The sequence below is a fragment of the Pelodiscus sinensis genome, chromosome 26 (assembly GCF_052426305.1).
Source record: "Pelodiscus sinensis isolate ZL-2025 chromosome 26, ASM5242630v1, whole genome shotgun sequence".
NCBI lineage: Eukaryota > Metazoa > Chordata > Testudines > Trionychidae > Pelodiscus > Pelodiscus sinensis.
Window position 1 is genome coordinate 3,454,586 of NC_143077.1, and position 14,117 is coordinate 3,468,702.

Consider the following 14,117-nt stretch of genomic DNA (forward strand, 5'->3'; position numbering starts at 1 on the left):
CATGAAATTATCTAGCTTTTCTTTAAACTCTGTTAGGGTATGTTTACACTACCCCCCTAGTTCAAACTAGGGGGGGTAATGTAGTCATACGGAGTTGCAAATGAAGCCCGGGATTTGAATTTCCCGGGCTTCATTTACATAAAGCCGGCCGGCACCATTTTTAAATGCCGGCTAGTTCGGACTGCGTGCCGCGCGGCTACACGTGGCACGAAGTAGCTACAGATTCAACTTAAGAACAAACTTACAGTCCCTATCTTGTACGTAACCCGGGGACTGCCTGTACCTCTATCATATCCCCTCTCAGTCTCCTCTTTTCTAAACTGAAAAGTCCCAGTCGCTTTAACCTCTCCTCATATGGGACTCGTTCCAAACCCCTAATCATTTTAGTTGCCCTTTTCTGAACCCTTTCCAAGGCCAAAATATCTTTTTTGAGGCGAGGAAACCACATCTGTACACAGTATTCAAGATGTGGGCGTACCATAGTTTTATACAGGGGCAGTAAGATATTCTGTGTCTTATTTTCTATCCCTTTCTTAATAATTCCTAGCATCCTATTTGCCTTTTTGACCGCCGCTGTACACTGTGTGGAAGTTTTCAGAGAACTATCCACGATAACTCCAAGATCTCTTTCCTGATTTGTCATAGCCAAATTAGCCCCCATCATACTGTACGTATAGTTGGGTTTATTTTTCCCGATGTGCATTACTTTACACTTATCCACATTAAATTTCATTTGCCCCTCTCAGTCGTCTCCTTTCCAAACGTAACAAGCCCAATTCCTTCAGTCTTCCCTCATAGCTCATGTTCTCTAGACTGTTCATCATTCTTGTTGCTCTTCTCCGGACCTTCTCCAATTTCTTCACATCTGTCCTGAAATGTGGTGCCCAGAACTGGACACAATACTCCAACTGAGGCCTAATCGGCGCCGAGTAGAGCGGAAGAAGGACTTCTCGTGTCTTGCTCACAATACACCTGTTAATGCAGCCCAGAATCAGGTTTGCTTTTTTTGCAACAGTTACACAGTTGACTCATATTTAGCTTGTGATCCACTCTGACCCCTAGATCCCTTTCTGCCGTACTCCTTCCTAGACAGTCGCTTCCCATTCTGTATGTGTGAGACTGATTGTTCCTTCCTAAGTGGAGCACTTTGCATTTGTCCTTATTAAACTTCACCCTGTTTATCTCCAGTTTGTCTAGATCATTTTGAATTGTGACCGTATCCTCTAAAGCACTTGCAACCCCTCCAGCTTGGGGTCATCTGCACACTTAATAAGTGTCCTCTCTATGCCAGGGCTACTCAACTTTGGAAGCCCTGGGGGCCACAATGCAACTCACAGCACATGCTGAAGGCCGCAACATAAGTGTGGTTGCATATACATGCAAATCTATATGCAAATCTATATGCAAAACTATGCAAATAGCTTCTTTCACACTGACAGGCACGAACACAAAGATTGAGGCAAGACGACACAACACACGGGGTCTATTTAACTCAGTTCTGCTGATATTAATATAATTCAATATTTACCCGATTTCCACCCACCTGACAGCACGTTTCACGAGCAATGACAGTCCAGGAACGTAACTACTAAAACGCACCTCAGCGGAAGGTCGTTAGAGTGACACTGTTTTGTTTTGGGTCCCACCCGCGAGCTGCGTGTTGAGCCCCACGTAAACCAAATTGCACCATGGGCCACAAACAACCAGGCTGCGGGCCACATGTTGAGTAGCCCTGCTTCATGCCATCCTCCAGAACGTGGCTGAAGATATTGAACAGAATCGGTCTTTCCTGCTCAGGGCTGCCTGTACAACAGGGGTGGGGAACATATGGCCTGGGGGGCCACACCCAGCCCCCGGCTTGCCCAGATCTGGGCTCCGGCTTGCCTAGATCCAGCCTTGAGGCTTCTGCCCCCTCCTGCACCCCCTCCCACCCACACCCCAAGCCTGTTTCCCAACAGCCTTCTCCCACACACTGAACCCTTCATTTTTGACCCCACCCAAGAGCTTGGGGGGCCCACAAAATTTACTAGCCAGGGCCTCCCTAGGCGCTGGGGTGCAAGAGGAATGTGGGGAGCGTCTTTCTGCTTCTCAGACGGGGGCCACGTCAGTGACTTGTTCTTTGCTTCTCACTTTTGTGTGGCCCCTGACGAGTCAGCGGCTCTCGACCCAAAAAAGTTCCCCCTCCCCCGTTGTACAACGCTGATTTCCTCACGCCCAGCGGTGCTGGGGCCCACGGCTCCCTGCTGCTAACACTGTGGTTCTCAAGTGGTGGGCTATGGTGACGTTTTCGGTGGTCCATGGGAACATTGTCCAAAGTCACGCGGCGTGGGCAGGCACCAAAAATCTGTTAGTAAGAAATAAATGTCAAACCGAAATCTTCGTTGTCTGCTCTTTTTATCGTGTCTCCAAAAGGAGGTGGTCCACGAAAATGTTTTGATTGGCCTGGTGGGCCGTGGCCTGAAACGAGTTGAGAACCACGGTGCTAACAGCTCCGACAGGCCCTGCCTTTCAGACCCAGTCCCTGATCGGAGAATTCGCTGCATGTTGCCCCGTGCAGCCTGAGCAGGCTCCCTCTGCCTGGCACTCGCCATCAGCGTGTTTCCCTCCTCTGCTTGGCAGAGAGCAACGGGCTCTCCTCGGCTGGAACAGGGACCCGAGGGCGTGGCACAGCTCCGTGTCAGGGCCGGGTTTTCAAAGGCTTGCTGCTCCCATGTGGGCACCCAAATGAAAGCCAGATTCCCCAAGTCCTCAGCACATCGGGGGCGGGGGAGACACCGAGGGAGACCTTTGGGCTTTGCATGGAGCCCCAATCTCTAGTAATGATGGGCAGGATCTTCTCAGTTACTGCAGGGCCCTTTCTTCGTGGCCCGTGTGGCCTGTGTGGCCCTCCCATCACCTGTGCTATTTCTGCTGCAGACCAGCAATTTCTGCAACGCTGCAGCCAGCGGCAGCCTGTGCATGTGGCCGCTCGGCTCAGCGCGCGGATACAAATACAGCGAGGGCACCGGCCTGCTCTTCCTCAGGAACACTTTGCAGAAGGGAGCCAAGAGGGACTGCTCACGGGGGAAGCCCTCCGGGGCACAGCCCGTCCAGAGCCGCGAAGGTCCCAGTGGCAGCAGCTCAGGGACCGCTGGAGAAACCGACCCCAGCGGATGAGATAACAGCTCCTGTTCCAAGAGGCGCGGCAGCATTTGGCACAGGTGAGGCCCGATGGTTCAGATACTGTTGGGGGGGTTCTGTCCCCCGTTTCCCTCCTAAGCTTCCCTGACTGCTCCAGCGCCCGTGCAGAGCCTCTTGGCTGGGCTCCGGCGCTGCTCTCATTCCGCACAGCGGCTGCAAGGCCTTGCCAGGGCTGCCCGGGTGCTGCGTGGCGGCTGCATGTGGTTGCGAGCCCCGAGGCCCGGCTGTTGTGCTGCCATCCTGTGGCTTTTTGGACGATGCCACATTCGCTGGGCTTGGACTCCGCTGCTACAGACTCCGGGGGGTGCTGCCCCAGTGCTGCGGGGCGCTGCCGGGAGGCACAGCCCTGCTTCTCCAGCACTGCTGGCCCAACGCTGTCTGACATGGGGCGCCAGCACCCACAGAGGTACCTCCTGGGACCGTACAAACCCTGCGACCCTGCAGCACGTGGGCGTTCCCCTTCCTGTGCCGCTGGGGCCTCCGTGTCCTCCAGCCTGACCCCATGCTGGTGCCTCAAAACATCCGTGCTTCTTGTTCCTTGCAGCCCCTGGACTCTGGCGGCGGCGGAGCTCGGCAGTTCTGAAAATCGGGGCCTTGCTGTAGGTGGCTCCTTGCTCAGCAAAGAGCCCAGGATCCGGCTTCTGATGGAAGCTCCCAGCCTTGGAGAGACGTGGGGGCTCCCAGCAGGTCAGGCCTGGGCGAAGAGAGAACCTCGCCCGACTGCGCTTGATCCGTGGGGGAGCCGAGGCCTTCAGCATTCAGCCTCGCACCTTCCCCGCCCGGTGAATTCACATTCAAAATACAACCGCGCCGCTGAGTAGTTCACTGTGAAATATGCATGCCCCCTGCGCCCCCTGCTGGCGACAGACTGCACTCGGCCTCCCTCCGTGGGCCTCCCCTGCGTCTCTGGACAAGGCAGCTACACACCCACCTGTGTTCAAAGCCCCGTTTGAACAACTCGCTGCTTGCCCCTTGTCCCGGCTCCCCTTATTCAGCCTGAGGACTCGGTTGCTATGGAGACGGCTGGACTGTCATACACAGACCTGCTAGGCACCAGTCTGCAAAGCGGGGGGAGGAATTCAACCGCAGGGTCTTACGGGGTTAAACATCAAGGCTGCGTCTACATTGGCACGATTTTGTGCAAAAGCAGCCACTTTTGCGCAAAATCTTGCCGCCTGTCTACACTGGCCGCGAGTATTTGCGCAAGAACACTGACGCTGTAATGGACAAAATCAGTGGTTCTTGCGCAAATATTCTGACAGTCCCGCTCAGGGATAAGCCCTCTTGCGCAAGAGGCCAGTGTAGACAGCAACGTTAATTTCTTGCACAAGAAAGCCCGATGGTTAAAATGGCCACCGGAGCTTTCTTGCACAAGAGAGTGTCTACACTGGCACGGATGCTTTTGCGCAAAGGCACATGCCAGTGTAGACGCAGCCCAAGAGTCCAGTTCTCCATGGAAGCCAGTGGAGGCGAATCTTGCATTTGCACAGGCGAAGGACCAGGCCCAGTTATTCCCTCTGTGTGACAAATATTAACACTGTGTCACTTCAGCTTTAAACCAGGCCAGGGCCCCAGAAATCAGAGTTGCAAAGTGGGTGTAAAACTGGAGTAATGTAGTAATTCCTTCTTCATGCTGTGTGTGCTGGGACCACCCCATGGGAGGCGCAGTGGCTGAAGTTTGTGTTAGTTGTGAACACTGACAGCCACTATTCAGGGTGGCCAGTAGGGGGCACACAACACAGAGGTGAGGGCCTGTGTCATTCGGGGAGAGCAAATACCTGCCCCCGAGCCAGACCGGGGTTAGCTCCTAGCCCAGGGATGGATAATAATTTTCATGGGGGGGGGGCACTTATTGAATTTTGTTATGTGGTCCCAGGCCAGCGCCACCCCAGAAGGGGCGGGGCTGGGGACTAGCCTCCCTCCAGAGTTGTCTGGGGCCGGAGGTGTTGAAATACAAACACAGCAAAGGGCTCCTGGCCCCGCCGTTGCTGCTTTGCCTGGCAGCCACCCAGGGTTGCTGTGGCAATTTAAAAGGCTCGTGGCTCCAGCCAGTGTCGCAACCATGAGTCGTGAGCCATTTAAATAGGATCCTGCTGCCTGAGCCGTCGCCTGGAAATTCGATGACACGGGCAGCAGGAGATAAGTCCACAGGCCGGATCTGGCCCAGCCTTGTCCTAGCGGCTCTATTTACTGGTGCCTTTGCAGGTATGGGTGATTGCAGCTCCTGTTGGCTGTGGATTGCCATTCCTGGCCAATGGGAGCTCTGGGAAGCGGTGTTCTGGTCCGTGCTGCTTTCCACAGCTCCTATTGGCCGGGAACAGCGATTTGCAGCCAACGGGAGCTGCAATTACCCATACCTGCAGAGGTGCAGGTAAATATAGTGGTGGTGGCCCTCCAGGAGCTAACCATGGGAAACTGCCACCATTTTATTGCCCCCCCCCTCGATGTAAACAGAAAACAAAATCTCACATTCACCCCACCCTACTGTCCTAGTTCTCTCATCTCTCATGGTGTCAGCAGTGGGATCCAATGAAGACAAGGAAACAGACAAGAAAGCCCAGGGGTCTCTGCAAGTTCTACACACAGCATCTGGGGCTTTGTCTAGGCCTGGATTGAAAGATGTGATGTGAGATCTAATTAGCCAGTTTGGTCTGATCGATGTTTTCTAAAATCCTGGTCAAGGCCATGCCTCGGGCTGCCCTCTAGGTTTTACTTTGACCAGCTTAGCAGGTGCTAAATTTCAACTGCTTTGTCTCGATTGGAGTTTTTGGCTGCGGGAGTGGGTTTGCATGGAGACAGCTGGCGCAGTATACAATCCCAGGGGAGACAAGGCTCAAGTCGTTTTTACCTTGATGTAGCTGGTAAAAGTCAGCACCGTCTCCCATCACCCGGCGCAGAGCTCAGCCAGCCACGTGAAGGGAAAGCCTGCAATGTCTCCTCTCCACTGGGCTTTAGCTGTTCTTTAACTATTTTTGCAGCAAAGACCGCTGTAGAGGATGCTAATTAGATGGAGCTAGTTAACCCACTGTATAAACTGCATTCCAGACAAAGCCGAGTAGAAAAAGTGCAACCTCGTAACGCCAAGCCGCTTTGGCATGGCCTAGACTAGGATATAATGTGTGCTGTTAGCATGGAATCATAGTCACAGAACACGAGAACGGGAAGGGACCTCGCAGGGCCGGACCGAGCCGTTCCGGCGCCCTGGGCAGACAGTTTAATTGCGCCCCGGGTTGGGGGAGGGCGCATGCGCGGCCCCGGCCCCGCCCCTGCCTAGGGCGTGGGGAAGGGCGCGTGGAGCTGGCGGCGGCAGGATGCACGTGCCCGGCCCAGCCCAGCCCGGCTATCGCTGCTGGTGCGCAGCCTGGGGCCATCTGGGGCAGGCCGAGCCTGGCCGTGCAAGGCCCCGCGGCCGCGGGGGGAAGGGCGCTGCTTGCTGGTGCTGCAGGGGTTAATGCAGCCCCTGCCCCAGGCAGGCGCTGCAGGGTGGCCGCTGGGAGCTGCTGCAACCTGCGATCCGGGAGCCGGGCACGCGGCGCCTGATGGCAGCTATAAGGGGTGCTGCACCCCCCTTACAGCTACCATCAGGCGCCCCCCATAGGTTGGCGTCCCGGGCAGCTGCCTGGCTAGCCCATGCCTTAATCCGGCCCTGGGACCTCGAGAGCTCATCCAGCCCAGTCCCCTGCCCTCACGGCAGGACCAAGCACCGTCTAGACCATCCCTGACCAGTGTCTCTACAACCTGCTCTGAAATCTCTCCAGCGATGGAGATTCCACAACCTCCCTGGGCAATTTATTCCAGTGTTTCACCACCCGACAGTTAGGACGTTTTTCCTAATGTCCAACTTCAACCTCCCTGGCTGCAATTTAAGCCCCTTGCGTCTTGTCCTGTCTTCAGAGGGCAAGCATGTGCCATTAACACATTATAAATGTCTAATCTAGACACAGATGTGCGTCTTTAACAATTACTAAACTGGTCAAGGGTCCGGCTGCGTCTAGACTGGCATGATTTTGCGCAAATACTTTTAACAGAAAAGTTTTTCCGTTAAAAGTATTTGCGCAGGAGAGCGTCTATACTGGCACGTGCCTTTGTGAGTGGCAGTGTAGACACTCTCTTGCTCAAGAAAGCGCCGATGGCCATTTTCGCCATCAGGCTTTCTTGCGCAAGAAATTAACTTGCCTGTCTACACTGGCCCTTTTGCGCAAGAATACTTGCACAAGAGGGCTTATTCCTGAGCGGGAGCGTCGGAGTATTTGCGCAAGAACCACTGATTTTGTACACTACAAAGTCAGTGTTCTTGTGCTAATACTCGTGGCCAGTGTAGACAGGCAGCAAGATTTTGCGCAAAAGCAGTTGCTTTAGCGCAATATCATGCCAGTCTAGACGCATCCTCAGAGAGGCAGCTGTGTGAGCCTGTATCTGCAAAAACCACCAGGCGCTCTGGGGCAAATCAATCTGTTTGTCTCTAAGGCTCTTAAAACGGTTCCCACGCCTCTGGGGCCAACGTTCCCAGGGCCGTGGTGGATTTTCCACCTCTGGCAATTTTCAGATCAAGGCTGGAGGCCTCCCTGCAGCTGTGCTCAGCTGGGGCAGGTCTCTGACCTGCGCTGTCCAGGGGGTACTCGATCGGTCCCTCCCGTCCTGGGAACCAATCCCTGCTCTGTGTGCGTGAGAGAGATGGAGGGAGGCAGGCTCCGTACTTCTTGATATTCCTGGGCTCCCTCCCGCTCCCCTTTCCCAGGAGATGGTTCCTATGTCCAGGCGGCTGCTCCCCCCCCCCCCCCCCTCCCCCCCTCCCCCCCCCAGACGTGTCAATTCCTCTGGGCCAGCCCAGGCTGTGCTGCTAATTACCAGCACTGTGGGAGGAGGAGTCTGGCCTTGCCGGTGGAGGGAGGGGGGTCCAGGTCTCCCCAGGGCTCAACCATTACACGGCTGCAATTAATCGCTCATGAATTTTTCAGGCTCTGAAGAATCCTTGGAGGGAAAGAGAAAAGTTTGATGTCTTTTTAATTGACGGCTCCTCTCTTAAGTGGGCTGTAAATGGGCGAGCAGCAGAGGAGCTGCTGCTGGGGGAGACCAGCAGGGGCAGTCCCCTGCCCCTCAGCATGGCTTCTGGCTTTTCTCCCCTCTGCCAGGAAAAGAAGCGCCGCTCTTCAGAGCAGGGACAGGAGGCTTGGGCCAGAGCCCCTGCAAAGGGCTCGGTGCTCACCTCTCACAAGCGCCCTCGTCTGGCTGAGTGCAGGTTCCTGCCTCAGTTTCCCTAGCTGGAAGGCTCTTCGGCAACTCTGGGCTTAAGCCAGTCGATCTTAGGGAGCTTTTCCTACTGTCGAACCCAACCCTCCCTTAACCATAGAACCACTGAACACTAGAACTGGAAGGGACCTCGAGAGGTCATCGAGTCCCGTCCCCTGCCCTCATGGCAGGACCAAATACTGTCTAGACCATCCCTGAGAGACATTTATCCAACCTGCTCTTAAATCTCTCCAGAGATGGAGATTCCACAACCTCCCTGGGCAATTTATTCCAGTGTTTAACTGCCCTGACAGAAAGTTTTCCCTAATGTCCGACCTAACCCTCCCTTGCTGCAGGTTAAGCCCCTTGCTTCTTGTTCTATCCTCAGAGGCCAAGAAGAACAATTTTTCTCCCTCCTCCTTGTGACACTCTTTCAGGTACTTGAAAGCCGAGGGAAGGCAGCCCTGTTGCTGCCTGTAGTGTTTTCTAACGGGGCCCTTTGGTGTGTTGGGCAGACGTACAACCGCTACGCCACATACACAACCCAGGAACGCTCTCCAAGGACTCAGGCCCCTGAACCCGGAGCCTTTCCTCTCCCCTTGACAGCTACAGCAGGGCGGGTTAGATACGGGCACCCTAGCCCCGGGAACACTCAGCAGCATCTGAGGAGGAAGGACACCAGGAGCGGGAGCCGCCTGTTGCCGGCAGTCGCCATGGAAACCACTTCCATTTGTTTCTGAAATCCTTTTGTGTCTCTCTGGTTTTCTTCTCCGCAGTCCTGCTCCTCCCCACCTAAGCTGCTCTCTCCCCAGGGCAGGAAGGGGGCAGGCAGGTTGCGGAGAAAGGGTGTGTCCATCGAGCATGATCCTCCCGCTGCGAAGGTAAAGCAGAGCTACCGGCTGCCCTCTTAGGCCTGGCCTACCCCGGGAATGTCGGTCGGACTCAGCCGCATGCGGCCAGTTTTCTAAACCGTGAGTCTGCGCCACCACAGCCGGTTCCGTCGACTTTACGGGCCGTTGAAGTCGATTCCGGTGCTGCTGAGTTCAGGGGGAGGGACCACTCAGTCGGGGCTTGCGTGGTCCACTTTCCGGTAGTGCAGATGCAGGGCTGTGAAAGTCGATGTTGTTAGCCTCCAGGAGGTGTCCCACAGTGCCCTGTGGCATCCACTCTGGCCACCACTATGAACTCTACTGCTCTCCGGGTGCACAGGAGAAGCCCTGGGAAAATGTGAATTTCATTCCCCGTGTGGCCAGCGTGGCAAGCAGACCTCCGAGCCGCACAGCTGGCCACGAGCTTCATGAGTTCCTGTGGCCGCCGGCGAGCGCCAGCGTGGATCTCATTGCTGTGCAGGGAGAGGAATCTGTTCTCGCAAGGCCAAAGGAGGGCAGCTCTCTGTGCCACGGTCTCACAGGGCACGGAGGAGAAAGGCCACGCCAGGGCTGCCCAGCAGGGCTGCGTGAAAATCCAGGAGCTGAGGCAGTCGTACCAAACAACAAAGGAGGCAAACGGGCCGTCTGGAGCATCGCCGGGTCTATGACCGGCTGTGTGCGATCCTGGAGCAGGGGCGGGGGGCCGACCATCTTCCCCAGCCCGTCTGTGGGTTCCTCCCACGCACTCAGCTCCGGCCTGGCAGCAGCGTTTCAATTCGGGGTTGGTTCCCCCTTACTCCCTGCCCCACTCATCACTCCTGACCTTGAGCTGCTAACGTAGCACTGCACCTCCTGGGCAGGGCAGGGCCCTGCCGGGACTCAGCTAGAACCGCCTCTAGCCCAGGAGGCCTTGGCCAATGCACCTTGGCCTGTTCAAGACCATCCCCGAGCCGGCGGAAGGGCCGGACGCAGCGGAATGGGGGGGCGGGGATGGCCGCAGCGTGAGGCCATCGTTAGAACAAGTCCGGGTGCCGAGCAGCCAAACTGGAATCCCGGCCTCCTCGCCAGCTCGGCTTTCAGGGCGGGTGCGGAGAGCAGACTGAGCGTGACTGGCACTTCCCTGGTGACGGAGGGCAAAGCTGTTGACACGCCCCCGCCGGGCCTGCTGGCTGGGCTGTCTCCATCACGCCCCAGGCTGGGGCGGGGGGCCTGGCACTTGTGCCAATGAGCGTCTGCAGCCCTCGCTGCAGCGGGACAGTGCGACTTGCCCTGCTCCCACCCAGCTTCCTGGAGCCAAAGGGTGCGGCCCCCCGGCTCTCCGGGGGGTGGCGGGCGGAGGCCTTTGCAAATCAGGGCAAGGTGACAGGCCCAGCCTGGAACAGCTCCCAGAACGTGACTCCGAGGGGCACTCTCAACGCTCCTGACCTCAGGGCGCTCGGGGCCTGCCTGGGTCACACTGCATGGGCCTGGCTCAGGAAAGGGCAGCCATAGGGCAGACTCGCTGGTGCGAGCCAATTAGGGAACCTAAGCAGGAATATCCCCCCCCCCCCCAGTATTAAAACATGACGTTCTTAGATGAACAAGCAAAACCAGAGCGCCCCGTTCGGCTCTGTCGACGCTAGAGACCTTCCAGCGGCGCCGCGGGCAGGTCCCCTGTGGAGTCTATGCCGGGGCGAGAACTCCCCTGTTGGCATAATTAAGCCATCCCCATGGGCGGTGGGGGAAGGTAGAGCTGGGGGAGGCAAACCCTAAGCCCCACCTCAGCCCCGCCCCTTCTCCCCATGGAGCCAAGCCACCCCCCTTCCCAGCAGCACCATGGGGAGAGAGGATGGTGCATGGGCCCTGCCTCCCCAGCCCTGTAGCAGAGGGAGGGCAGGTGCTCAGGGGCGGAGTGTGGGCGGGGCCAGTTTGGGAAGGCAACACCTCCCCCTGCCTATGATACCCACCTCCCCGACCATCTCCAATGAGCAGCAGTTGTGATGTCACTGGGAGAGGGGAGCATGAGGCGTGTGCGGTCGCTTTCCCCGTATCTGGCCCCGTTCCTTATTCCTGGCCCCGCTCCAGGTTCCAGTCTCATGTCCTGGAGATTTACACAAAGTATTGTATGACCTGTTCGAACGTGAACGAGGAAAAGTTCAAACAATATTAAAAATGCCCAGGGGCGTGCATTTGTTTTGCAGAAGTAAAACGTTCCTTGCGACATATCAGGTCGGAACACGCATGTCCCTTTTACACCCAGCGCCGTAAGGGCGTCTGTCAGGTGCAGGCTGCTGCGGAAAATAGAGAGAGATGCTCCCGCTTCATGCACAGCTCACGGCCCCATGGACGATTCTGCGTCTTCATGATGTTAATGTGGTGGGACGTGGATTTAGGTAAAGTCTGACAGTGAATTTGGATTTGTTGTCTTTGTCATTTGTTTTTTACACACACACACACACACACACACACACACACACACACACACACACACACACACACACAATTTGTTGTCTTTGTCATTTGTTTTTTACACACACACACACACACACACACACACACACACACACACACACACACACACACACACGCAGACCTGACCGTAGTCTTCAGATGCCTCTTGGCGGCTCTGCACTAGAGGAAGGGTGGGAGGAGGCAGGAAGGGTTGGTGAGGCCTGCAGCAGCAGATGAACAGGAATTGTGTTTATTGCTGTATATTCCCCTCTAGACCGCCCTGGCCAGGACCGTGGGGCAACACCCCAGACTTTCTGCTGCACCAGTGCATGCCGGAGCCGGACTTTGCAGGCGTAGCAGGGATGAGCTATGCGGTTCAGAGGCATCTACCTTGCTAACAAAGTAACTTGATAAAAGCCACTGCCTGTAACTAAGGCCACCGGTGGGTTCACTGCTGAGGCACGGGGGGGCCATGTGAGGTCACATGCTCCCCCAGATGGGTCACTAGCGTGTAATTGCTGAAGAGGGGTGCCCTGTCTCTGCCGGCCTTCCCCCCAGACGTGGCTCGCTGTGTTAGCCCTTTGGAGTATTGAATGCCATGTCCCAGGAATGCAGGTGGCGCTGCTGGCCCAGGCAGACAGAGGGAGATGTCCTGGCAGGCGGGGCTGGGAGCATGTTCGGGAAGGGGGGGGCTTGTAGTTTTTTTATTGCCTCCAGGCAAGCAGGATCAATGGGGAGAGACTGCACGCTGGCGGGGGTGGGGAGGGCTGTCACTGAGAGTGCTGGGGACGGGGGGGGGGGGTCCTTTTAGGGGCTTTGTTGTGAAAGGGGATTAGCTTGAGTTTTGGCTTCTTGTCAGCGCAGGGTGCTACTTTCCAGCGGGCAACCTCCTGGGCCAGCAGGAGGGACAGGCTGTTGGAGACCCCCCTGGGGTTGCTTTGGGCAGAGCTAGTCCATGGCCGTGGAGATTTCTGCTCCCCCCTGCAGCACTTTGGGACAGTCCTTGGTGGCATCAGACAGGCCCGCTCAGAGGTCCGGAGAGGCATGGACCACATCCAGCTTTGGAGGCCCCCTAGCCAGCCTCGTCAGTGGGAGTGGAGAACAGTGATCCCTGTAAGCTGAACGCTTGGGTGACGGCCCAGGAGAGATTCAAATGCCGCCCAGCTGATTAGCAGAGCGCCCAAAGCCCCCCACAGCTGGCAGCATGTGTTTCTTTGGGTGGTGCACATCTGCACATGCCTCGGTGCACATTGCAAAATTTATTGCGCACATAGATAGAGAAAATTAGCGAGAACATTGGTGGGGAAGGGGGCAATTGCACAGAGGCCTGGCGTTTCAAGGGGGCTCAGAGCTCCAGCTGCTACTGCAGGAGCCGTGGCAGCTGGAGCCACAGGCTCCTTTGAATTGCCATGGGAGCACTGAGTGCTGGAGGGGAGGGCCCCGCACCGTGCTCCAGACAGCACTAAGGACTGACTGCCCTGGGCCCCGCCTCTTCTGCCCTCCGGGGGGTGTGGAGCAGGCCCCCCCACACTTTGCCCCTGGGCCCAGGATGGCCGTTGGCCCCACTGCAACAATAGGAATGGCCCACGGGAACAAAATAAGGCCCCTCAAAAAAGAGCGAGACATAATTTGACAATGTTTTTATTTAACAAAAGCTTTGCTAGCCTGAGAGAGGAGGTCCCAGTTCAGTCCCATAGGGATGCGGATAAAAACAAGTTGCAAAACTTACCAAATGCTAAAAGATTAACAGGTGTCTAAATTTGAGGTCCCGTGTGAGCTTGAGGCCCAGGTCAAATGGCCCTGCTGCCCTCCTCCCCTGACTGGCTCTGGCATGGGATGCTGCAGTGGGGGAGCAGGAGCACATGTGGGGGAGCTGCCAGGAGTCTTGCCCACAGAAGAGCTCAGTGTGGGCTAGAAAGCTCTGCTCTGCCACCCCAGAAGTTGGCAGCAGGTTTAAAACAACCCAAAGGAAGTTTTTCTGCACACAGTGCAGAGCCAACCTGTGGAACTCCTCGCCAGGGGATGTTGTGAAGGCCAGCACTTTAACAGGGTTGGAAAAAGAACTAGATAAACTCATGGGCTACGTCTACACTGGCACCCTTTTCCGGAAATGCTTAAAATGGAACAGTTTTCCGTTATAAGTATTTCCAGAAAAAGCGCGTCTACATTGGCAGGATGCTTTTCCGGAAAAGCACTTTTTCCGGAAAAGCGTCCATGGCCAATCTAGACACGCTTTTCCACAAAAAAGCCCCGATCGTCATTTTCGCGATCGGGGCTTTTTTGCGGAAAACACTACTGTGCTGTCTACACTGGCCCTTTTCCAGAACAGTTTTCCGGAAAAAGGACTTTTGCCCGAACGGGAGAAGCATAGTATTTCCAGAAAAGCGGCTGATTTCTTACAGTAGATCG